The sequence below is a fragment of the Malus domestica genome, chromosome 11 (assembly GCF_042453785.1).
Source record: "Malus domestica chromosome 11, GDT2T_hap1".
Classification (NCBI taxonomy): domain Eukaryota; kingdom Viridiplantae; phylum Streptophyta; class Magnoliopsida; order Rosales; family Rosaceae; genus Malus; species Malus domestica.
Genome location: NC_091671.1, coordinates 17,193,901 through 17,217,984, shown reverse-complemented (window position 1 = coordinate 17,217,984; position 24,084 = coordinate 17,193,901). Strand labels below are relative to the sequence as shown.

General features: G+C 38.3%; 4 pseudogenes; all 4 read right to left on the bottom strand.

Moving 5' to 3' along the window:
- Positions 1 to 1,501: 1,501 nt before the first annotated feature.
- On the bottom strand, positions 1,502 to 3,541 carry LOC114819398 (germin-like protein 9-3; annotated as a pseudogene).
- A 1,457-nt stretch (positions 3,542 to 4,998) lies between these two features.
- On the bottom strand, positions 4,999 to 5,754 carry LOC103453371 (germin-like protein 9-3; annotated as a pseudogene).
- A 4,581-nt stretch (positions 5,755 to 10,335) lies between these two features.
- LOC103424103 (putative germin-like protein 9-2) lies at positions 10,336 to 11,582 on the bottom strand (annotated as a pseudogene).
- Positions 11,583 to 20,196: 8,614 nt separating this feature from the next.
- Positions 20,197 to 21,404, bottom strand: LOC114819400 (germin-like protein 9-3; annotated as a pseudogene).
- Positions 21,405 to 24,084: the final 2,680 nt, after the last annotated feature.

The following is a 24,084-nucleotide window of genomic DNA, read 5'->3' as shown; positions in this document are numbered from 1 at the left end:
GAAATATGTCTCATCCTTTAGGTTCTAGAGCCTGAAGACAAGATTGCTAGTTCTGTGAAGTTCAATTTCAAATTTGGCTTTCAATGTGCCAAATGTAGTAACCTGGTAACACCTCATTTCACCGAGAAGGTTGATGAGATGACATCTACCAACAAGCACTCAAAAATCCTTGTTGATGAGACTTGGATAAATAACCAATCGGTCTTGAAGCAGTGTTATTTATCCAAACTAAACGTGCTCCTGGATCGGCTGATTCTATGGCTCCAGTGCTGTCTATCCAAACCGAAGATGTCACTGGTTGCCTTCACAGTGTTGTCTATCCAAATTAAAGATGTGTTGGTGAGAACAAAGGGGGAGAGGAAAAAATCTCAGGGTTGTTAAGAAGCTTTGCGCAGGGCAATTTGTGTGTTGATTTGAAGGGGTTAGCACATTGCTCAACGCCTCATATTTATAATATCGAACCGCATGATGGCCGCCTTGTAGAGCCTTTGTCGTGAACAATAGATCACGTCTTAATACTAAAGAATAATTAACCACTGTTTGATAATCATATTGAACATTCCTTATCAACACAATTCGCAGCATGCATGGTTGAACAAGCTCCCAATATTCATGCTAAGTGAATCTGGCTTCATAAAAGTTGTCATGCTATGTGAATCTGGCTTCGTAACAACCTGATACAGTCCCATTTCAACTCCAGGTCTTGCATGCAATCAACATTGTTTCGTAGATGTGATAATCCCATTTAATTAAAATACTTGCATCTTACCATGGATACTTGGTGATGATAATTACCCGATCTTGCATGCATCATCATTTGATGCCGTGCCATCTAAATTGCAGCCTTATCATTCCACACAGCATTGCCAGATCCTATCAAATCAATCTCCTAATTATGCATTACTCCACGTGGCCAAATCAATACATGAATAAGACAAAGGCATATGCCCATTATTCCATTTCACTCAAACCGACTGGGATCTTAGATAATAGTAAACTTAAAATAATTTAATATACTATTAAGAGAGAATAATTATGATTAAAACCACAATATTATCTCTCAATAATGATAAGAAATTACCTTAACAACTCTATCAAAGGTCTAGAACTCTACTCATTCAATGGCCTCGATTGATCGGACCAATGGTGTAAAATCGAATACAAGAAATAACGCATTGTATTCACCATTTTCTAAGAATTTCTTGGATTAGTCTGCCACTGCATGCACCACCTCTTTCTTTTTTTTTTTTTTTTTTTTTTTACCTTTATACTGAATTGTAAAATAAAATTAAAAAAAAAATTGAATACAGAACCAAAGTATTAATCCACCACAATGAATCAAGGAATATGTTATGATATAGTCGAGAATAAATTAATTGTGGCAAAAAAAATGTAGTATAGGCTGATGGCACACCCTTTGAACACATTATTGGTTATTATTCGACAAATAATTAATGTAATTAATACTGGCCACCAATTTTATGATTATGTGATTCTTTCTTTATGGCTTGGGAGCAAGACCAACCTTGAGCTTTTGAATCGTGCTCATATCGGTCTTGAAGGGAACATCCAAGACATTGTCGTCAATGCCGGTGGCGAACAAGGTGGAGGGGAATGATACAGTTCTTGCATTTGCACTTCCAAATGTAGAAATTGCTAGGGCCGGGTTTTCGGCATCAACATTGTACTGGAAGTGTGCAAGTCCCTTGGGAAACATAAACAGATCACCTGTCTGAAGTGTTTGCGTAAAGAGGTTGTTTTTGGTGTCAACGAAACCGACTTCAAGGGTACCATCAATGAGGAAAAGTAGCTCGGCAAAGCGAGGATGAGTGTGTGTTGGGTTAGTAGCAGGGGCGAAGCTACATAGGAGCGAAGGGGGGCGGCCGCCCCTCTGCTCGCCAGAAAACAAAGGCAGGAGTAACGCCCGGAAACTGGCACAGCAGTGGTTTTGAAACCAGAAACCTGCACAGTTCCCTGCACGCAGGGTTTTTTTTTTATTTTAAAGTCCAGGCCAAAACGGCGTCGTGATGCATTTAGAGAGAAACAACAAGAACAAATTCAGAAAGCTCTTGATCTTGGTAATCTTGAAACGGGTAAAGGGTTAAATCAAGAAAGTAGTCTCATGTGCCCATGTGATACATGGTGGAACTCGCATTATGGTACTATAATTAGTATTATTGTTATGTTTGAAGCCGTGGTGGAGGTGGTTGAATGGATTAAAAGTGATCGCAACCAAGATAATCTCGGTGAAGCAACTAGGTTATTCAAAGACATACAAATTTTTTATTTTACATTTCACCTTTTCTTGATGAGACTTATATTGGGAATTACAAATGAGTTATCACAAGCATTGCAAAAGAAAGATCAAGATATTGTGAATGCGATGGCGTTAGTGGAAGTATGCAAGCAAATACTACAATCCTTGAGAGATGATGACTTTGGGGACTTGTTTCATGATGTAGAAAGGTTTTGTGAGGAGCATGATATTATCGTTCCTAACATGGAGGATTTGCATTTCGTACCTGGAAAATCAAGGCGTAAAGCTCCAAAAATCACAAACTTCCATTACTATCGTGTGGACCTCTATTTTTATGTCCTTGATATGCAACTAAAGGAATTGAATGATCACTTCAATGAGGTTAACACCGAGTTGCTTCTTTGTACGACATGTTTGAGTTTTAATGAATAATTTTGCATCTTTTGACGAAGCAAAAATTGTTCGTTTAGCCCAACTTTATCCTCAAGATTTTGATCGTATGGACCTCATGAATCTTCCAATTCAACTTAACAATTACATTCATGATATGAAGATGCATAGTGAGTTTTCATCATTGAGAGGAATTAGTGATCTTGCAAAAGAGTTAGTGAAGACCGGAAGATGTGAAAGCTATATGTTAGTGTATAAGCTTCTTACATTGGCTTTGGTGTTACCGGTTGCAACCGCTTCAGTGGAGAGAGCTTTTTTTGCTATGAAGATTGTGAAAACACCATTACATAACAAAATGGGAGATCAATGGTTGAGTGATAGCATGGTTGTTTACATTGAGAGAGATGTATTTGCTTTTATTAATAATGAGCCTATTATAAGATGTTTTCATGACATGAAACCTCGACGACAACAATTGTAATTTGTTTGTATTGATTAATTATGGAAGACATTACTTTATAAAAAGACTTAGTTGTTGATTTTTCTTTAACTTTGCACTCTTTTAAGTTCAACACCCCCCCTCCGCGAGAAATCCTGGCTTCGCCACTAGTGCCATTTGGGAATTGAAGTACAGCGTACGAAACACTCTGCCCGTTAAGAGTGGGGAACTCAGCCAAAGATGCCTTCATAGCCTTGAAGGCTGTGGGAGGAGCTCCTCCTACAAGAACCCTAAACCCGGTGTATGTGAAGAAGTTTCCATCTACTGTTCCATTTGCTTTTGCAGGCACTATGAAGTCAGTGTAATGTCGGGTCTCCAGCACTTGCCATTTGAACAATGGCAAATGAAAAAATTAATAGTGAGAGGAATTTGATCATGCGAGTTCTTGATGCCATGGCTGGAAAACACTTGATTAGTATTTAGAAATGTGATACGCTATTGCTATGATTGGGGCTCTATAAAAGGGCACTATTTATAGGGTTTACGATTTGACTGCGTAACTGCTGCAGGCCGCGCTGATGGTAACTGGAGAAGAAGATTACAATGTAATCGTTGTCGTAGGTGCGGTTCCACAGTTGTTAATTTGTATTATTTTTCTTTTTTTTTCTTGGAATAGAACCAAGAACGTTACAACTCTTGCTTAACTTCTCCAACACTTATATTAAAATGGAAATAAATATAATATATATCCTTAGACGTCCCTTTTTGTTGTTTATTTTGTTGGTTAGAACCCCTTTTGGTTCAAGGTATGGGCTGGATCCACAACATCCATTGCTCTCTGTTAATTAATGTTAGTTGTTGGAGCAATATTAGAGAATATGAAAAAATAACAATATTATTCTAATGATAATAAACAAATTCACAACATCAATTATATATAAGATTAACATAAACAACTAAAGAGAAAGTTAGAAAAACTGACAAACTTAGAGATTGAGGCTTGCATAAATACAATGTCCTAAAGACAGAATTTCGTCCATACTCTTGTGCTTGTAGTTCAGCAGGCGTTCATCTCCCAGGATTCAACAATCTATAATCCGAAGTCAAAACACTTCAATCTTCGGACTCTGGTGAACTTCATACATTCCGTACTCTCAAGACACAACTCGGAATTTGACTAACAAAGAATAAAAGACCTTGAAGAAAACTCTTCTCTTCATTCTATATCTTAAAAGACAATAGTTTTTGAGTTTTTTCATAAAACTCAAGTATATTGTTTGCCGAAGAGATGTATCGTTTAGGGTTTAGGTAGTTAAGTAATACCCTCTAATAGACACATCACTAAGTACTGGTTTGGTACTGAGATGCTTTTATAAAAAGTGAGTATAAAAAAAACTGAGTTAAAAAAGGTGTTTGGTAAATACTTAAAAATAGTTTATTTTCACAGTTTTTGGTGAAAAAAAAAAGCTGAAAACGTGAAGTAGAAAAAATGAGCTTATTCTCATAGCATAGCAGAAGCAATATTTTTTCAAAGCACAGCAATACCAAACCAGCCCTAAAGGGGACGACTCGCCTTGTGGCACCCTTTGATACATAACTTTTAACACTTGACTGACTCTTATTTTTCATTCATATTTTATAATTAAATATTATAATACAATAAAGGAATTGTTATTAGCACTCAAAAAATCTCATTCAAAACTCCAAATTTGAATTAAGGACACATAAAGTGACTATATCCAATATGGAATATGACGCTAGGTTTTTATTAATTTTTATCTTTTTCAAGGATTAAGGTTAAAAAAGCCTTTTTCTTAACCTTTATACTGAATTGTAAAATCAAAATATTATTTAATACAAAACCAAATTAATCCACCACAAATAATCAAGGAAATGTTCTCATATAGTCCAGAATAAATTAGTTGCGGCAAACAATGTAATACAGGTTGATGGCACACCCTTTGAACACATTATTGGTAATTATTCAACAAACAATGTAATACTGGTGATCAATTCTCTGATTATGTGACTATCTTTACGGCTTGGGAGCAAGACCAGCCTTGAGCTTTTGAATGGTGCCAACATCAGTCTTGAAGGAGATAGCCAACACATTGTCGTCGATGCCGGTGGCGAACAAGGTGGAGGGGATTGATACAGTTCCTGCATTTGCACTTCCAAATGCAGAAATTGCTATGGCTGGGTTTTCTGCATCAGCATTGTACTGGAAGTGCGCAAGTCCCTTGGGAAACACAAACAGATCACCTGTCTGAAGCGTCTGCGTAAAGAGGTTGTTTTTGGTGTCAACGAAACCAACTTCAAGGGTACCACCAACAAGGAAAAGTAGCTCAGCAGAGCGAGGATGAGTGTGTGGTGGGTTGGTAGTGCCATTTGGGAACTGAAGGACGGCATACGAAACACTCTGCCCATTAAGAGCAGGGAATTCAGCCAAGGATGCCTTCATGGCCTTGAAGGCTGTGGGAGGGTCTCCTTCAACAAGGGCACGAAAACCGGTGTATGTAAAGAAGTTTCCATCTGCAGTTCCATTTGCATTTGGAGGCACTATGAAGTCAGTAAGAATGTCCGGGTCTCACGCTATTGCTATTTGGACAATGGCAAATGAGAAAATTATTAGTGAGAAGAATTTGAGGCTGGAAGTTCTGGAGGCCATTGTTGAAACCTGATTAACTAAATTTGAGTTGGATGAGATATTTGTGCTTCTAGGGACTATATATAGGGTGATGGTTGTGTCAATTCTAAAGAGAAGGCAACAACAGCATTCGAATTTATTAATTTGTTGCTGCAAGCCTTGCTGTAGTTGCAGTTTACAATATTAATTTATTTCATGTTAACTTAGTCGAACATTACGATGCTTCCTTGTAGTTACAGTAGGAAACAATGAAAGTTAGGGCTCTAGCTTATCTTGAGCAGCATTGAATATATAGATGGAGTAGAACAGAAGTATATGCTTATGAGCATTTTCCTTTGTTCACAAAATGTTCCTTGTTGAGTAATAATATTACAACACAATAGGGTATATGTTCATTCAGTTCTGATTGTTGACACCCGCAAGACGTTAATTCCAGCTTAACCTTTGCTTTATAGAAAAAGTATAACGAGAACAGCTTTGTACAGAAAGACTTGCCAAACTGGAGATGAAGATTACAATGTAATCGTTGTCGTAGCTGCGGTTCCACAGTTGTTAATTTGTATTTTTTTTTCTTGGAATAGAAACAAGAATATAACAACTCTTGCTTAACTTCTCCAATACTAATATTACGTAGAAATAAATATTAATAGCAGTATATGTATGTTTTGACGTCCCTTTTTGTTTTCTGTTTTGTTGGTTAGACCCTTTTTGGTTCAAGGTATGGGCTGAATTAACAACATCCATTGCTACCTGTTAATCAATGTTAATTACCTGCAGTCTGCAGCTTATAACATCAAAGTGGTTGTATGGCCAAACTCCATTCCTCCATTGCCCAGTTTTATATTATCTTGTTGCAAAATTTTGGAACAACCAACAACATGAGTAATTACTTGAGCAATCATGGCATTTTGCATCAAACTATCTGTGTTGGTACACCACAACAAAATGGTGTGGCAGAGAGAAAGAATCAAGACTTATTGGAGGAGACTCGATCACTTATGATCCAAATGAATGTTCCTAAGAAATTTTGATCTCAAGCCCTACTCACTGCCACGTACATCATTAATAGACTGCCAACTCGGGTGTTGAATACTAAATCTCCTTTTGAAGTCATGAAGGGCAGGCCTATAAACTTGTCTCACCTCAGGACCTTTGGTTGTACTTGTTATGTGCACATTCAAGCTCTCCATCGTGACAAACTCGATCCTCGAGCTGCCAAATGTGTGTTTATGGGATACGCCAGTTCTCAAAAGGGTTAAAAAGTGTACAACCCTAACACGGGGAAGCTGGCAGTCTCTAGAGATGTGCGATTTGATGAATATTCACCTTATTTCCACAAAGGGTTGGAGACTAATGCTAATATGGAAGATCTTATGGACCTATTTCCACTACCTATTCCAGCAGAAATTCATGAAGTCACTACTACTCATATCAGCACTGATAATTCTCAACTCACCGAGAGTGTAATTGATGCAGTGCCAAGCTCCTCTGGACCATCAGAAGCTCAACCAAATCAGCAAGCTATAAGTGCACCACGAAGAAATCCTACACGAGATAGACATCCACCAGTGAGGTTACAAGAGTATGTTACTTACATTGTAAGGCATCCTATCTCTGCAGCCATTTCTTATCAAAAATTCTCATCTTCTCATACTTCTTTCCTTAACAAATTGTCCCACACTTTCGAACCAAGGAATTTTCATGAAGTGATGCGAAAATTAACTTAACACACAAATTAAACCCTCTTGTTGTCAAATTGTAGTATAAATGCAAGTAGGGATCGTTCTAGGCCGGGGATTAGGAGGGATTGCTAAAACACTTGAAACTGACTTAAATATGTGAAAACAAACTTAAAAGCATGAAATTAAACTTACAAGACTCAAAACAAAGCCACAAGACTCAAAATAGATTATAGAGACTCAAAACTGCCTAAAAACAACTCTAAGGCAGTTTATGCCACCAACACAAAGTTTGGACGAAAATTGATTTTATCTTGACTTAAAATACTTAAAAACACAATCTAAAACAAGTACTAACTAATATGACTTTAATAAAATAAAGGGGATTTTGGTTTTGGACGAAAATAAGGAAAACAAAGCAAGAATAATTTAAACAGTTTTTAGACAAATTTAGGTGAATTGATGGGTGATGGGTTAAACTATGGATGATGGGCTAGCTAGAGGGTCTTTCTCCACACATGACACACTTGCATATAAAACGATTTCCAGTTGCTTTTCAATAAACCATGAACCTCAACACCCCAGATTAATCAGGTACGCTTAAATTAATCCTTAGATTTTCCTAATTTCATTGAATTGGATGATTGCATACAACAACCCAAAGCATTCCCCACAAGTTCCCTACATGAATTGCATAATATAGATACAAGCAAGAATCATTAAGTTCTATGAAAATCATAAGCATTGACGAAACACTTGTAACTATGAATTGCATGAAACTTATGCCAAGAATTTACTTAACACGGTTGTGACGAACAACCTTTACTACTTGTGAATATAAGTTCATAACGATTAGGTGAAACTCCCTTATATCCTAGCATCATATTTATGCATGGAAATTAAGCGTGCACTCTCAACCAACATACACAAATCAGTTTTTAATTCAAATGGATAAGTAAATTGAATTCACAACTTATGAATCACAACTGAAAGTAATCAAATCATATTGCAAGCATGAACATGGTTTCGAATTCCCCCCTAGCTAAGGGGGGTTTAGTTTCTCATACTTACAAAGCAAAGATAAACAAATTTAGACATTGAAAACAAAAGAAAGAAAGCACCTAAACGCTCCAACGATCCAAGTTAGACAGCAAGCACATCCAAGCACTTTCCTTCCCTTCCTTTGCTACGGCACAAGGTGTTGGTGAGTGTTTGAAGGTTTGTTTGTATGGAGGAATGGATGTGAGGATGAATGGAAGTGTTTGGATGAAGGTTGTAAGATGTGAATGTAGTGTCTTTGGATAGATCTCCTCCCAATTATGGTGAAGGGTGGATGTATTTATAGGCTAGGGAAAGGAGTGTATGGAGTTGTAATGAGTGGATGTAATGGGTGTAGTGGGTGAGTGTTGTGGTAATGAGTGGATGTAATGGGTGTAGTGGGTGGATGTTTGGTAATGAGTGGATGTAATGGGTGTAGTGGATGAGTGTTTGGTAATGAGTGGATGTAATAGGTGTAGTGGATGAGTGTTTGGTAATAAATGGATGTAATGGGTGTAGTGGGTGAGTGTTGTGGTAATGAGTGGATGTAATGGGTGTAGTGGGTGGATGTTTGGTAATGAGTGGATGTAATGGGTGTAGTGGATGAGTGTTTGGTAATGAGTGGATGTAATAGGTGTAGTGGGTGAATGTTTTGAGTTGTAGGTCAGCACACTTGCACACACACATGCTGATTTTTAGCCTTCAAATCTTCAAAAATGTCCATCCTCATGTCTCCATGCTTGCACTATCCAATATTGGCCCAAAAATGCTCCAAAATGCTCCAAATAGCACTTTGTTGCTAACTTTGTTATTTGAACCTACAAACACATGAAAATATCTTAAAGTACTAAAATAACTAGAATTAAAGTAAGTAAATGCCAAGAAACAAGCTAACTAAGTTGCATAAATATGCTCCTATCATGAAGCCACATGCATGCTTGAGTGGCAAGATGCTATGACTAAAGAGCTTCAAGCTCTGAATGACAATCAGACATGGAGTGTGGTGGATCTTCCAAATGGCAAAAAGGTCGTGGGAAGTAGGTGGATATATAAGAACAAATTCAACTCCAATGGAAGCATTGAAAGACACAAACCACGGTTTGTAGCTCAAGGCTTTACTCAAACCTATGGCATTGACTATAAGGAGACCTTTGCTCCTGTTGCCAAAATGAACTCAGTGAGGGTATTGTTGCATGTGGCAGTCAATAATGCATGGCCCTTATTCCAAATGAACCCAACAAGGTCTGCAGACTTCACAAAGCCATATATGGTCTCAAACAGTCCCCTCAAGCTTGGTATTCAAAGCTTAGTTCAGTCTTTGAAGCTGCAGGGTTCAAAAGAAGTCATGCTGACTCTTCTTTGTTTGTTCGAAGTAGTATTGCTGGCAAATTGGTTGTGCTTATATATGTTGACAACCTGATTATTATAGGTGACAATATAAGTGAAATCAAGACACTTAAGCAGTCACTTCACCAAAAATTTGCCATTAAAGACTTGGGGCCCTTGAAATACTTTCTTGGAATTGAGGTGGCTACCTCTTCAAAGGGATTGTTCTTGAATCAAAGAAAGTATGTTCTCGATCTTCTAAATGAAGCTAACATGATGGAATGTAAACCAGCTCGGACACCCCTAGCTAGCAAACTTCAGTGGCATGAAAAAGGTGAACCTCTCTCGGACCCTAGTGTTTATCAATGAATGGTTGGGAAACTTATTTATCTCACCATTATTAGGCCTGATATCTCATATTTAGTTAGCCTAGCCAGTCAGTTCATGCACTCTCCTACTCTAGTTCACTGGGAAATCATCAAAAGAATACTTCGATATCTCAAGGGCTCAGTAGGAAGGGGATAATTATGAAGAGCAATGGATCAAATCACATCTTGGCCTACATAGATGCTGACTGGGCTGGAAATGCCCTTGATCGAAAATCCACAATAGGTTTTTGCACATTTGTTGGAGGGAACCTTGTCACTTGGAAGAGCAAGAAAAAAACTGTTATTGCTCGATCTAGTGCCGAAGCCGAGTATAGGGCAATGGCAGCAACAACCTGTGAACTTATATGGTTGAAAGGTCTTCTTTCCGAGCTCGGATTCACAAGCATAGCACCTATGTCCTTGTATTGTGATAACACAGCTGCCATACACATTGCCTCCAATCCAGTATTCCATGAAAGGACCAAACATATTGAAGTTGACTGCCATTATATTCATGCTCAAGTTCAATCCAAGGTGATAGACATCATGTTCACATGCAGCCACGATCAACTTGCTGATTTATTCACAAAAGCACTAGACTCTACTCAGTTTCAGCATTTGTTGTGCAAGCTTGGATCAATCAATCCCCTTGATCCAGCTTGAGGGGGTGTATTGAAACCGGTTTGTATGGATGGGCTGTATGTATGAGTTGTCATCCTCACCATATCTTGTCATTCACCTTACATCAACCTTTCTTAGTTGCTTGTAAAAGCTTCTTTACTTGTAATTTGGTTTTTTCTTTTCCACCTGTTAGGGTAGATTTTAGGGATTGTGTTTGTGTAGTTATTCTACAATCGATTGTAGCTTTCTTTTGGCTCTCTATAAGAGTTACCTTCACTCTCTTGTAATCTTCGTAATGAAATATACAACAAATATTGAAACAAAAAATCAATAGAAATTGCTATGGTTAGGTTTTCTGCATCAGCATTGTACTGGAAGTGCGCAAGTCCCTTGGGAAACACAAACAGATCACGTGTCTGAAGCGTCTGCGTAAAGAGGTTGTTTTTGGTGTCAACGAAACCAACTTCAAGGGTACCACCATCGAGGAAAAGTAGCTCGGCAGAGCAAAGATGAGTGTGTGGTGGGTTGGTAATGCCATTTGGAAACTGAAGGGCGGCATACGAACACTTTGCCCATTAAGAGTAGGGAATTTAGCCAAGGATGCCTTCATAGCCTTGAAGGCTGTGGAAGGGTCTCCTTCAACAAGGGCATGAAAGCCGGTGTATGTAAAGAAGTTTCCATCTACAATTCCATTTGCATTTGAAGGCACTATGAAGTCAGTAATAATGTTCGGATCTCCAGCTATTGCCATTTGGATAATGGCAAATGAAAAAATTATTAGTGAGAAGAATCTGAAACTTGAAGTTTTGGATGCCATTGTTGAAACCTGATTAACTAAATTTGAGTTGGATGAGATTGTTGTGCTTTTAGGGACTATAAATAGGGTGATGGTTGTGTCGATTCTAAAGATAAGGTAACAGCATTCGAATTTATTAATTTGTTACCGCAGGCCTTGTTGTAGTTGGAGTTTACAATATTAATTTTTCTCTTGTTAACTTAGTCTAACATTACAATGTTTCCTTGTAGTTACAGTAGGAAACGATGAAAGTTAGAGCTCTAGCTTATCTTGACCAGCATTAAATATATAGATGGAGTAGAACAGAAGTATATGCTTATGAGCATTTGGCTTTGCTCACAAATGTTCCTTGTTGGGTAATAATGTTACAACACAATAGGGTATATGTTCATTCAGTTCTGATTCTTGACACCCACAAGACGTTAATACTAGCTTAACCTTTGTTTATAGAGAGAACAACTTTGTACAGAGACTTGCCAAACTTTCTTATTGTTTATTTGTGGGGACTCTCTTTGGTGCTCCAATGTACTGGATACTCTGGGCGTTTACCAGTTTGATCTTGATTTTTTGTGTGAAGCCTTTAAGCTTACATTAGAAGAACAAAAGGCCCGAGGCTAGGGTTAGTTGACAGGGGATAGCATAAGTTAGTGAATATGTGTAAGCCCAGTGAAACATGACTGTTTTAGGCAGGGCAGGCCTGTTAAATTGTAATCTTGTCTTGGCCTAAGACAATGGATTCGGCCCATGTTGAAAAAGGCAACACAAGCACAATGGATGATTGTTGAGTTTTGGTTTCAATATTTGTTGTATATTTCGTTACGAAGATTACAAGAGAGTAAAGGTAACTCTTATAGAGAGCCAAAAGAAAGCTACAATAGATTGTATGATAACTACAAAAACACAATCCCTAAAATCTGCCCTAACAAGTGGAAAAGTAAAAACCAAATTACAAGTAAAGAAGCTTTTACAAGCAACTAAGAAAGGTTGATGTAAGGTGAATGACAAGATATGGTGAGGATGACAACTCATACATACAACCCATCCATACAAACCGGTTTCAATACACCCTCTCAAGCTAGATCAAGGGGATTGATTGATCCAAGCTTGCACAACAAACGCTGAAACTGAGTAGAGTCTAGTGCTTTTGTGAATAAATCAGCAAGTTGATCGTGGCTGCGTGTGAACACGGTGTCTATCACCTTGGATTGAACTTGAGCATGAATATAATGGCAGTCAACTTCAATATGTTTGGTCCTTTCATGGAATACTGGATTGGAGGCAATGTGCATGGCAGCTATGTTATCACAATACAAGGACATAGATGTCATGCTTGTGAATCCGAGCTCGGAAAGAAGACCTTTCAACCATATGAGTTCACAGGTTGTTGCTGCCATTGCCCTATACTCAGCTTCGGCACTAGATCAAGCAATAACAATTTGTTTCTTGCTCTTCCAAGTGACAAGTTTCCCTCCAAAAAATGTGCAAAAACCTATTGTGGATTTTCGATCAAGGACATTTCCAGCCCAGTCAACATCTTTGTAGGCCAATATGTGATTTAATCTATTGTTCTTCATAATTATCCCTTTTCCTACTGAGCCCTTGAGATATCGAAGTATTCTCTTGACGATTTCCCAGTGAATTAGAATAGGAGAGTGCATGAACTGACTGGCTAGGCTAACTGAATATGAGATATCAGGCCTAGTAATTGTGAGATAAATAAGTTTCCCAACCATTCGCTGATAAACACTAGGGTCCGAGAGAGGTTCACCTTTTTAATGCCACTGAAGTTTGCTAGCTAGGGGTGTCTGAGCTGGTTTACATTCCATCATGTTAGCTTCATCTAGAAGATCAAGAATATACTTTCTTTGATTCAAGAACAATCCCTTTGAAGAGGTAGCCACCTCAATTCCAAGAAAGTATTTCAAGGGCCCCAAGTCTTTAATGGCTAACTGAAGATGAGATATCAAGCCTAGTAATGGTGAGATAATTAAGTTTCCTAACCATTCGCTGATAAACACTAGGGTCCGAGAGAGGTTCACCTTTTTCATGCCACTGAAGTTTGCTAGCTAGGGGTTTCCGAGCTGGTTTACATTCCATCAGTTAGCTTCATCTAGAAGATCGAGAACATACTTTCTTTGATTCAAGAACAATCCCTTTGAAGAGGTAGCCACCTCAATTCCAAGAAAGTATTTCAATGGCTCCAAGTCTTTAATGGCAAATTTTTAGTGAAGTGACTGCTTAAGCATCTTGATTTCACTTATAATGTCACCTGTAATAATTAGGTCGTCAACATATATAAGCACAACCAATTTGCCAGAAATACTACTTCGAACAAACAAAGAAGAGTCAGCATGACTCCTTTTGAACCCTGCAGCTTCAAGGACTGAACTAAGCTTCGAATAGCAAGCTCGAGGCGACTGTTTGAGACCATATATGGCTTTGTGAAGTCTGCAGACCTTGTTAGGTTCATTTTCTCTTGGATGACTAGAAGGCAACTTCATGTACACTTCATCTTCAAGATCCCCATGAAGAAATGCATTATTCACATCCATTTGGAATAAAGGCCATGCATTATTGACTGCCACAGACAACAATACCCTCACTGTGTTCATTTTGGCAACAGGAACAAAGGTCTCCTTATAGTCAATGCCATAGGTTTGAGTAAAGCCTTGAGCTACTAACCGTGCTTTGTGTCTTTTAATGCTTCCATTAAAGTTGAATTTGGTCTTATATATCCACCTACTTTCGACGACCTTCTTGTCATTTGGAAGATCCAACACACTTCATGTCTGTTTGTCATTCAGAGCTTGAAGCTCTTTAGTCATAGCATCTTGCCACTTAGGCATGCATGTGGCTTCATGAAAATTCCTTGGTTCGAAAATGTAGGACAATTTGTTAAGGAAAGAAGTATGAGAAAATGAGAATATGTGATAAGAAATGGATGCAGAGATAGGATGTCTTGCAGTGTAAGTAACATACTCTTATAACCTCACTGGTGGATGTCTATCTCGTGTAGGATTTCTTCTTGGTGCACTTATAGTTTGCTGATTTGGTTGAGCTTCTAATGGTCCAGAGGAGCTTGGCACTGCATCAATTACACTCTCTGTAAGTTGAGAATTATCAGTGTTGATATGAGCAGGAGTGACTTCATGAATTTCTGCTGGAATAGGTAGTGGAAATAGGTCCATAAGATCTTCCATATTAGCATTAGTCTCCAATCCGTTGTGGAAATAAGGTGAATATTCATCAAATTGCACATCTCTTGAGACTGCCAGCTTCCCTGTGTTAGGGTTGTACACTTTGTAACCCTTTTGAGAACTGGCGTATCCCATAAACACACATTTGGCAGCTCAAGGGTCGAGTTTGTCACGATGGAGAGCTTGAATGTGCACATAACAGGTACAACCAAAGGTCCTGAGGTGAGATAAGTTTATAGGCCTGCCCTTCATGACTTCAAAGGGAGATTTAGTATTCAACACCCGAGTTGGCAGTCTATTACGGCTTGAGACCAAAATTTCTTAGGAACATTCATTTGGATCATAAGTGATCGAGTATTCTCCAATAAGTCTCGATTCTTTCTCTTTGCCACACCATTTTGTTGTGGTGTACCAACACAGCTAGTTTGATGCAAAATGCCATGATTACTCAAGTAATTACTCATGTTATTAGAAGTGTACTCGGTACCATTATCTGATCTTAACATATATAATTTAGATGAAAATTGATTGGTGATTAGGTTGTGAAAGTCCTTAAAAGCATCAAACAAATCACTTTTAAGTTTTAAAAGATACAACCAGGTTACTCTAGAATAGTCATCAATAAATGTAACATAATATCTATACCCATCAAAGGATTCTACACGAGAAGGACCCCAAATATCAGAGTGAACAAGCTCAAAAAGTTTACTAGTTCTAGAATTAGAGGAAACAAAAGGAAGTCTAGTGGCTTTTGACATTTGACAAGTTTCACACTCCTGTGTGTTTTTACAAAAAAAGGGAAACAACTTGGTCATCACATGTTCTGAGGGATGGGCAAGGCGTTGATGCCAGAGTTGGTGTTCCTAAACTTAACTTAAGTTGACACTGAGCTTTTTGACAAAATTGGACTCCTTTGAGAGATAGTAGAGTCCATTCAAGAAGAACCCTTCACCAATCTTCTTCTGAGTAACTCGGTCCTGACACACAACATTGTGAGGGGAAAATATGGCAAGACAGTCTAAGGTTTTTGTGATTTTTCCTATTGACAAGAGCTGAAAAGGAAAAGAATGTACATAGAGAGCAGTGGAATCAGTATGCTCACTTAGCAATCTAATCTTTCCTTTCCCTAGAATAGGTTCCCTTTTCCCATTTGCAACAGATACATGAATTGGATCAATAGTTCTTTGAAAATCATGGAGACTAAATGGTTTATTAGTTATATGATCAGTGGCACCAAAGTCAATAATCCAAAAATCATGTGTAACATTTGCATTAAGAGCAGTGGAAATAGCACTGATAATACCTGGAATATTGCCTTTTGATGTGTTCTCCGTGTCAGCCAAGAATCCAGCAAATTTCCCTAGCATTGCAGTAGGCCTTTAAGGTGTCATTTCATCAGGTTTGGTGTTTCTTTACTTCTTTTGAAGAAAAACAGCAAACTCGTTGATCAAGGACACATGATTTGTTGAGAAATTGGCCATCCCATCAGTTGAGGAACAAGCTGAATGAAATGCTACCCTTCCCATCTTTGATCATCCTGCTTTCCCTATCAAACTTAGGCTTTAACTCCGGATGAAGAATCCAACATTTTTCTTCAAATGTCTCTTCATGTTGCAATAAGAACATTTCCAGTCTGCTTTCTTGCCAAGCACCCTATCACCAGTTGCTTTGTGATTTGTCGTGAAAACCCTAGCTTCAAAGTTGGATTTGGGCTCAACGTTCATCACTCTTCGTCGAGTTTCCTCTCTCTGGACTACATGACACACACTAGTAAAAGAGGGCAGCTCTTGAGTCATTAACAAGTGACTACGTAGGTCTTCATACTTTGCTCCCAAGCTTGCTAAGAGTTGAACACCTTGTCTTCATCAGCCCTCTTCAGTAGCACAGTGGAATCAATCGTGTGTGAACGATACATATCGAGTTCATTCCATATAGATTCCATACTTCCAAGGTGTTGAACAAAGAAGTGATCACCTTACTTTAAACTAGCCACACTCTTCTTCAGTTAAAAGATGCGAACTGAGTTGTTTTGGCTGCCATACATAACCAGGACATAACCAGCTGATCAGTAGCATGCCATGCATCGTAAGTTGGTGAAGTGGATTTTGGGGGCTCAGAGCTTCCATTGATAAACCCTAGCTTCGATCTTCCTCCTAAAGCAAATGACACAGCTCTTGACCAAGGAAGGTAGTTGAACTCGTTCAGTAACACCGAGCAGAGTCGTTGATTTAGATTGTTCTCAACCCCTTGGGTTAAGTTTGGGGAAGAGGATGAGGCATTGTAGGCACTAGACACATTTTCTTCTGCCATCTCTATCGATGATGAGTAAATGAAGAAGTAAAAAAAAAATAAACAGAGTCAGGACCCTATGGTTCCTGCTCTGATACCATGTTGAGCTTTGGTTTCAATATTTGTTGTATATTTCATTATGAAGATTACAGGAGAGTGAAGCAACTCTTATAGAGAGCCAAAAGAAAGCTACAATAGATTGTAGGATAACTACACAAACACAATCCCTAAAATCTGCCCTAACAAGTGGAAAAGCAAAAACTAAATTACAAGTAAAGAAGCTTTTACAAGCAACTAAGAAAGGTTGATGTAAGGTGAATGACAAGCTATGGATAAAGGTTGATGTAAGGTGAATGACAAGCTATGGTGAGGATGACAACTCATACATACAACCCATCCATACAAACCGGTTTCAATAATGATTCATGCAAATGCTAGAGAATTCTAGAAAAAGCATGTATGTTGAATGTATGCATAAAATATCTACGGTCTTTTGTAGAAAGACCTAGAATCTTGTAAAATTGTGTGGACATTAGGAAAAGCTAGAAAGATCTAGAAATAAGGAAACTTAGCAAACCTTGCCTATAAATAGGTGAGGTGCTAAGCTATGTAACAACCAAGAGAGCAAGTAGTGAGAAGTGAGAGTGCCAAGTGAGAAGCGAGAAAAAGCAACAAAGCTTCTAAGAGTGTTTGAGTGTTTCTTCTTGTACTAAGTTTGTGAGTGAATAAAAATCTTGTGTAATACTTTGAGTATTCTTTCTTTTTCTTGCCTATCAATTCCGCTGCATTACATTCTTCTTTGTGAGATAAACATCTCCAAAGTAGTGAAGTCTTTTTAAGCCCCAACAAGGCCACCACCTTCGAACGGTGTTGGTCCTATGAATCGTGATGGTTAACACCCGGAGTAGCGGGCTCTCCAGAGTATCCAAGAAGTTTTTCTAATTGTTTTGTTGGTCATTGTTCATAAAGATTGCATGGCAGAAATTGCTAGACTGCTAGTGCTAGAGAAAAGATAAGTGAAAATTGCAGGGCAAGAAAAACAGAAAAACAACATGGTGGAATCAAGGCAAACTAGATGAAACTAAAATTGAGTAAAACAAATCTATCTTTTCAACTAATATGAGTTATTATTCACTGCCCAGAATGATGTTGACTGTCTAACAAGTGTATAAAACTAACTTCAATTAGGATCATTCACTTGGTCGTCGTTAATTCATAATCTAACATTATTAAATGTGAAGGTATGGATTGCACAAGTGAATTATGAAAAGGATGGTGTTATCCATACATCCACTTTTACCTCTCTCACTCATGTCTCAATTTTCTGCCGTCAGATCGAATGAATTGAAGAAGATCAATGAATAAAAATTAACAAGGGTATGTGGGAAGTAAAAAAGGTGTATGAATAGAACTCTTATGAAAATGGATAATTTCAAAACATTCACTTAATAACTTACGTCTATACTCTACAAGAAGTTCATGATGTAACAATTAACATTGGTTGAGGGGGAGGTGGTGGGAGGGTTTAAAAATTGATTATCAAGCAGGCGCAATTTTAATTCATAATTTAAACAGTTTATTGCTTTCTTGTTTTGGCTATTTTATTGATACTTCACATATTGTTGAATACACCTCACACACTAAATTCACCCCATATCTACTTTTTCAGTTAAAGCTTATCTTAAGACACCTGATATATTTTCCTTTACTACTCTCACACTCCACACTATACATACACCTCACACCCTCCACATACACACCACATCAAACAACCCTTCTTGTTTACTCAATTTCTCCATAAATGTTCTAACTACAACTCTAATGGGGCGTTTACGTAATCGTAATCAAAATTGAAGGAATTGGATTGAGGGGGAATTGAATTGAGAGGGAATTGGATTGAGGAGAATCAAAATCCAGATTTCTATAAAAGCTGTTTACTAAAATGTTCCGGAATTGGAATAAAAATGGTAGTGAATCTATAAAACTGTTTACTAATTCAACAGAATCGGAGTATAAAACATTACAATTACTAAAATGCCCATGTCACAAATCAAATATTTTATGCTTATTTCTTTTAATACAATTTTATATAATATAATAGTAAATAAAAAAGTGATTTATCTATGGCTGTAGAACACTACAACCGCATTTCCTTCTTTGATTCTTTTTCCCTTGTTCATCTCCTTCCTCTCTCTCTGACGTCCTTCCTTTGATTTATTTTTCCCTTTTTTTCATCTCCTCATTCCATTGATTTTGTTTCCCTTTTTTCATCTCCTCTTTCCTCTCTCTGTTTCCTGCTCCTTCGTCCTTCCTCTCTCTGACGTCCTTCCTTTGATTTTTTTTTCCTTTTTTTTCATCTCCTCCTTCCTTTGATTCTTTTTCCCTTTTTTCATCTCCTCTTTCCTCTCTTTGTTCCTGCTCCTTCGTCGATGTAGGTTAGATTTTAGGAAAATCTCGGTGTGGGTTAGAACGTCAGATTCGGAAATAGTTTGTCAGAACCTTGGATTCCTATAACGGTGCAAGCGCGGACGAGCTACTGATGGCGGCTTCAAAGTTTAATCTAGTACAGTGCATGTGCAGATGGAAGGGTCTAAGTGCTGAAGTTGTAAGGGAGTTGGCGAGAAACAGAAACAGATGGAGGGCTAGGTGTTGAAGTATTATAAGGGTATTTTGCTTAGGAAAGTATGATTGCGGAATAAGGCTTTTATCCAGAGTGGGATTACCACCTCCATCTCAGTAATCCAAATCCTCCACATTCTAGAATTGAATTCCTATTTTCTGGTGGACCCCACCATGTTTTCATTCCCAAAATGTGAGTAAACACTGGAATCCTTTCAATCGGGAATGATTCCCTTTCATTTCATTCCAACCCTGGTTGGTAAACACGCCATAATTTTATGAATCAGACGTGCGCGTATTTTTTTTTAACTTTTATATTGAATTGTAAAATCAAAATATTAATTTAATACAAAACCAAAATATTAATCCACCACAAATAATCAAGGAAATGTTATCATATAGTCCAGAATAAATTAATCACGGCAAACAATGTAATACAGGTTGATGGCACACCCTTTGAACACATTATTGGTAATTATTCAACAAACAATGTTATACTGGCCATCAATTCTATGATTATGGAACTATCTTTATGGCTTGGGAGCAAGACCAGCCTTGAGTTTTGAATGGTGCCAACATCAGTCTTGAAGGAGATAGCCAACACATTGTCGTCGATGCCCGTGTTGAACAAGGTGGAGGGGATTGATACAGTTCCTGCATTTGCACTTCCAAATAAAAATTGATGTGGCTGGGTTTTCTGCATCAGCATTGTACAAGAAGTGCGCAAGTCCCTTGGGAAACACAAAAAGTTCACCTACCTAAAGCGTTTGCGTAAAGAGGTTGTTTTTGGTGTCAACGAAACCAACTTCAAGGGTACCACCACGAGGAAAAGTAGCTCAGCAGAGCGAGGATGAGTGTGTGGTGGGTTGGTATATATCGTTTGGTATACAGACGGGAGGGGACGGAACGGGATGGGACGAGACGGGACGAGACAAGACGGGACGGAACGGAAAGGGAGCAAAGATGTCCTCGGATGGAAACAAGGAGGAAGAAGAAGGAGACGGAGAGGTTATAATTTTGTGTTCCACGGATGTGGAACGAGTCGTTCTAGGGGGTGAGGCGGAACTAAAATTCATCTAAAATTTATCCTGTGGAACAACGCGTCCACCCGTTTTAGATGCACCAAACGTGGGACGGAACGCCTTGTCCCACTCCATTCCGTCCCGTCCCACGTACCAAACGGTATATGAAACACTCTGCTCATTAAGAGTGGGGAATTCAGCCAAGGATGCCCTCATAGCCTTGAAGGCTGTGGGAGGGTCTGTGAGGGTCTCCTCCAAAAAGGGCACGAAAGCTAGTGTACGTAAAGAAGTTTCCATTTACTGTTCCATTTGTTCGAATGTGTACATATATACTTTAGACTAACCGGAAATCCTAGAACACCAGTTCGATAATTATATCTCAGTTTCTAACTTGCAGTAGACATGGTAGTGATTCAAGATGATTCTCCTACTCATTGGGAGACCTGTATACTCTTATGGTGATAGTCCGAAAGTGACGAGTGTTTTTCTCTGTGAGTAGGGAATCCAATTTATAAAGTAAGGTATACACAACTTCCATCCACCATGGGAGTTGGTTACAACTAGTTGAGTCTAATAAGGATTCTTACACCGTTTGCATTTGGAGGCACTATAAGGTCAGTAAAAATGTCCGGGTCTCCAGCCATTGCCATTTGAACAATGGCAAATAAAAAACTTAATAGTGAGAGGAATTTGAGGCTGGAAGTTCTAGACGCCATTGTTGAAACCTGATTAACTAAATTTGAGTTGGATGAGATATTTGTGCTTCTAGGAACTATATATAGGGTGATGGTTTTGTCGATTCTAAAGAGAAGACAACAGCATTCAAATTTATTAATTTGTTGCTGCAGGCCTTGCTGTAGTTGCAGTTTACAATATTAATTTATCTCATGTTAACTTTGTCGAGCATTACGATGTTTCCTTGTAGTTACAGTAGGAAACGATGAAAGTTAGAGCTCTAGCTTATCTTGATCAGGATTGCATATATAGATGGAGTAGAACACAAGTATATGCTTATCAGCATTTGGCTTTTTCATTCAACACAATATTGAAGGAACAAGGAACGTTTTTTGAACAAAGCCAAACGCTCATAAGCATATACTTGTGTTCTACTCCATCTATATATTTAATGCTGATCAAGATAAACTAGAGCTCCAACTTTCATCGTTTCCTATTGTAACTACAAGGAACCATCGTAATGTTCGACTAAGTTAACACGAGATAAATTAATATTGTAAACTGCAACTACAGCAAGGTCTGCAGTAACAAATTAATAAATTCGAATGTTGTTGCCTTTAGAATCGACATAACCATCACCCTCTATATAGTCCCTAGAAGCACAAATATCTCATCCAACTCAAATTTAGTTAATGAGGTTTTAACAATGGCGTCCAGAACTTCCAGCCTCAGATTCCTCTCACTATTAATTTTTTCATTTGCCATTGTTTCGTATGCCGTCCATCAGTTCCTAAATGGCACTACCAAGCCACCACACACTCATCCTCGCTCGCTCTGCTGAGCTACTTTTCCTCGTTGGTGGTACCCTTGAAGTATATTCCTAGACGTCCTACTGTTAGATGTTCATCCGTTCGGTTGAGCATATGATCAGGCTCTACACCTTTCTTTGCTAGCTTTTCAAGAACATAGGCCGGGATCATCTTCGAGCACATTTCATTGCTTTCTACGTTGAAACTAAAAAGACGTGCTTTGTCTTGATACACAAGGCTAGCTAGTTCAAATTCATTGTCCTTAAAAATGAAATAGATGGTTCCTCAACTGTGTCTTATGTATTATATGTTTCATTGTCCATAAAAACTATAATTGAAAACTTGCAAGTTAACAATTCGAAAAACAAAACATGAACACAAAAGGAATTCAAAGTAAAATAGTACAAAAGAACCCCCTTCAGTTAATCTGCCTCATCAATTCAAAGTTAACAAACCACTAGGGCTGTTTGGTGGCCTGGAATTTGGCCTTGACGATATGATTGGATTGGGAGGGATGAGTTACATAACCCCTACATAACCCATCATATTTTCCCTTATTTCGGAGTTGTAGCCAATCCATTTCATATTACAATTTTTCTCACTAAACATTGGCTGGGCTATAAGTCCAATTTAATTAGAAATAACTCATCTCATCCTGCCCACCAAACAGAGCACAGGGCATGCTGGATTTTTAAATTGAACTTCTAAACCTGATTAAAGAAGAATAACTAAGAGCGAATATTTCCTAGCTAGAAAGAATGAATAAATAAATAATACGGTCGCTAGGAGTAATGAAGAATTTGAACTCCTTCCATTGTCCACACTCTAAGTGACACACCCCGACCTAAATCAGGGCATGCTGATCGTCACATGAGGGTGACGTAGTCCTGTGCACCGTGCAGAAGCAATAGAGATATAAGGAATTACGAATAAACCAAAAACCAAATCAACTAGAGTACTAGATAAGATAAGGTGCAAGTGTGAGATTAAGTGTGAAATACACAATCAAAGCATAAATAGCCTAAGTACAATCAGGCAGGACAAGTACTAATTATACAACACCTAAAGGTGATCCTACATTTATGATGTTCTGTCAGAACCACCGTCGAAATCCCCGTGAGCCACCAAAGCACTCCTACCTAAAACCTGGAGGGGCGCAAAACAGAAAGTGTGAGTGGGCAAAAAGAAAGCTTTTCAAAATCATTTCATTTCTCAAAAGTTCTAACCCCTCGACGTAAAACCTATATAATTTCCCAGAAAATAATAATAATAATAATAATAATAATAATAATAAGCTGTATCCGAAATCATACTCAAGATGAAAATCCATAGAAGTATACCATGCCAAAGTATCTCAATGTAATGCCATGAGTAATCCAAACAAAGTATATCAATGTCAGATATCACATCAGCCAAATCCCTCTAACTCAATCTGTACGGCTGAGTATATAACTCATAACCAATCTCAATCATATCAAATCAAATCTTGCACAAGAGTCAGAACCACCTAAAGTGGTCTGTACGACAAGACTAGGTGTAAAATAAATATGCTCTAGTGCTACGATCACGTGAAGGCTGTGCAAATAATCGCGGGTCACCTACGAGTCGGAACCACCTATAATGGTCTGTACGACAAGAACCTGTGTACCTAACTTGGATCCAAGGTGAGCATATGGTGCATGAGGTGAACATCACGTGAAGGACTATGCCCTAACTCTGTGCGGGAGCACTAACACCGGGGTGGAGGTTCATGAGCTCTCAATACATCACATCATATCTCGCATAACTGAAGCAATCTCATATCTTTAATTTATGAACTTACTTGTTACTTACCTGTGCATCCGCAGCACCAATCTTAAATATATGCAACTACTGATGCATAAATAAAATAGGCAGATACTTTGCATGGCAT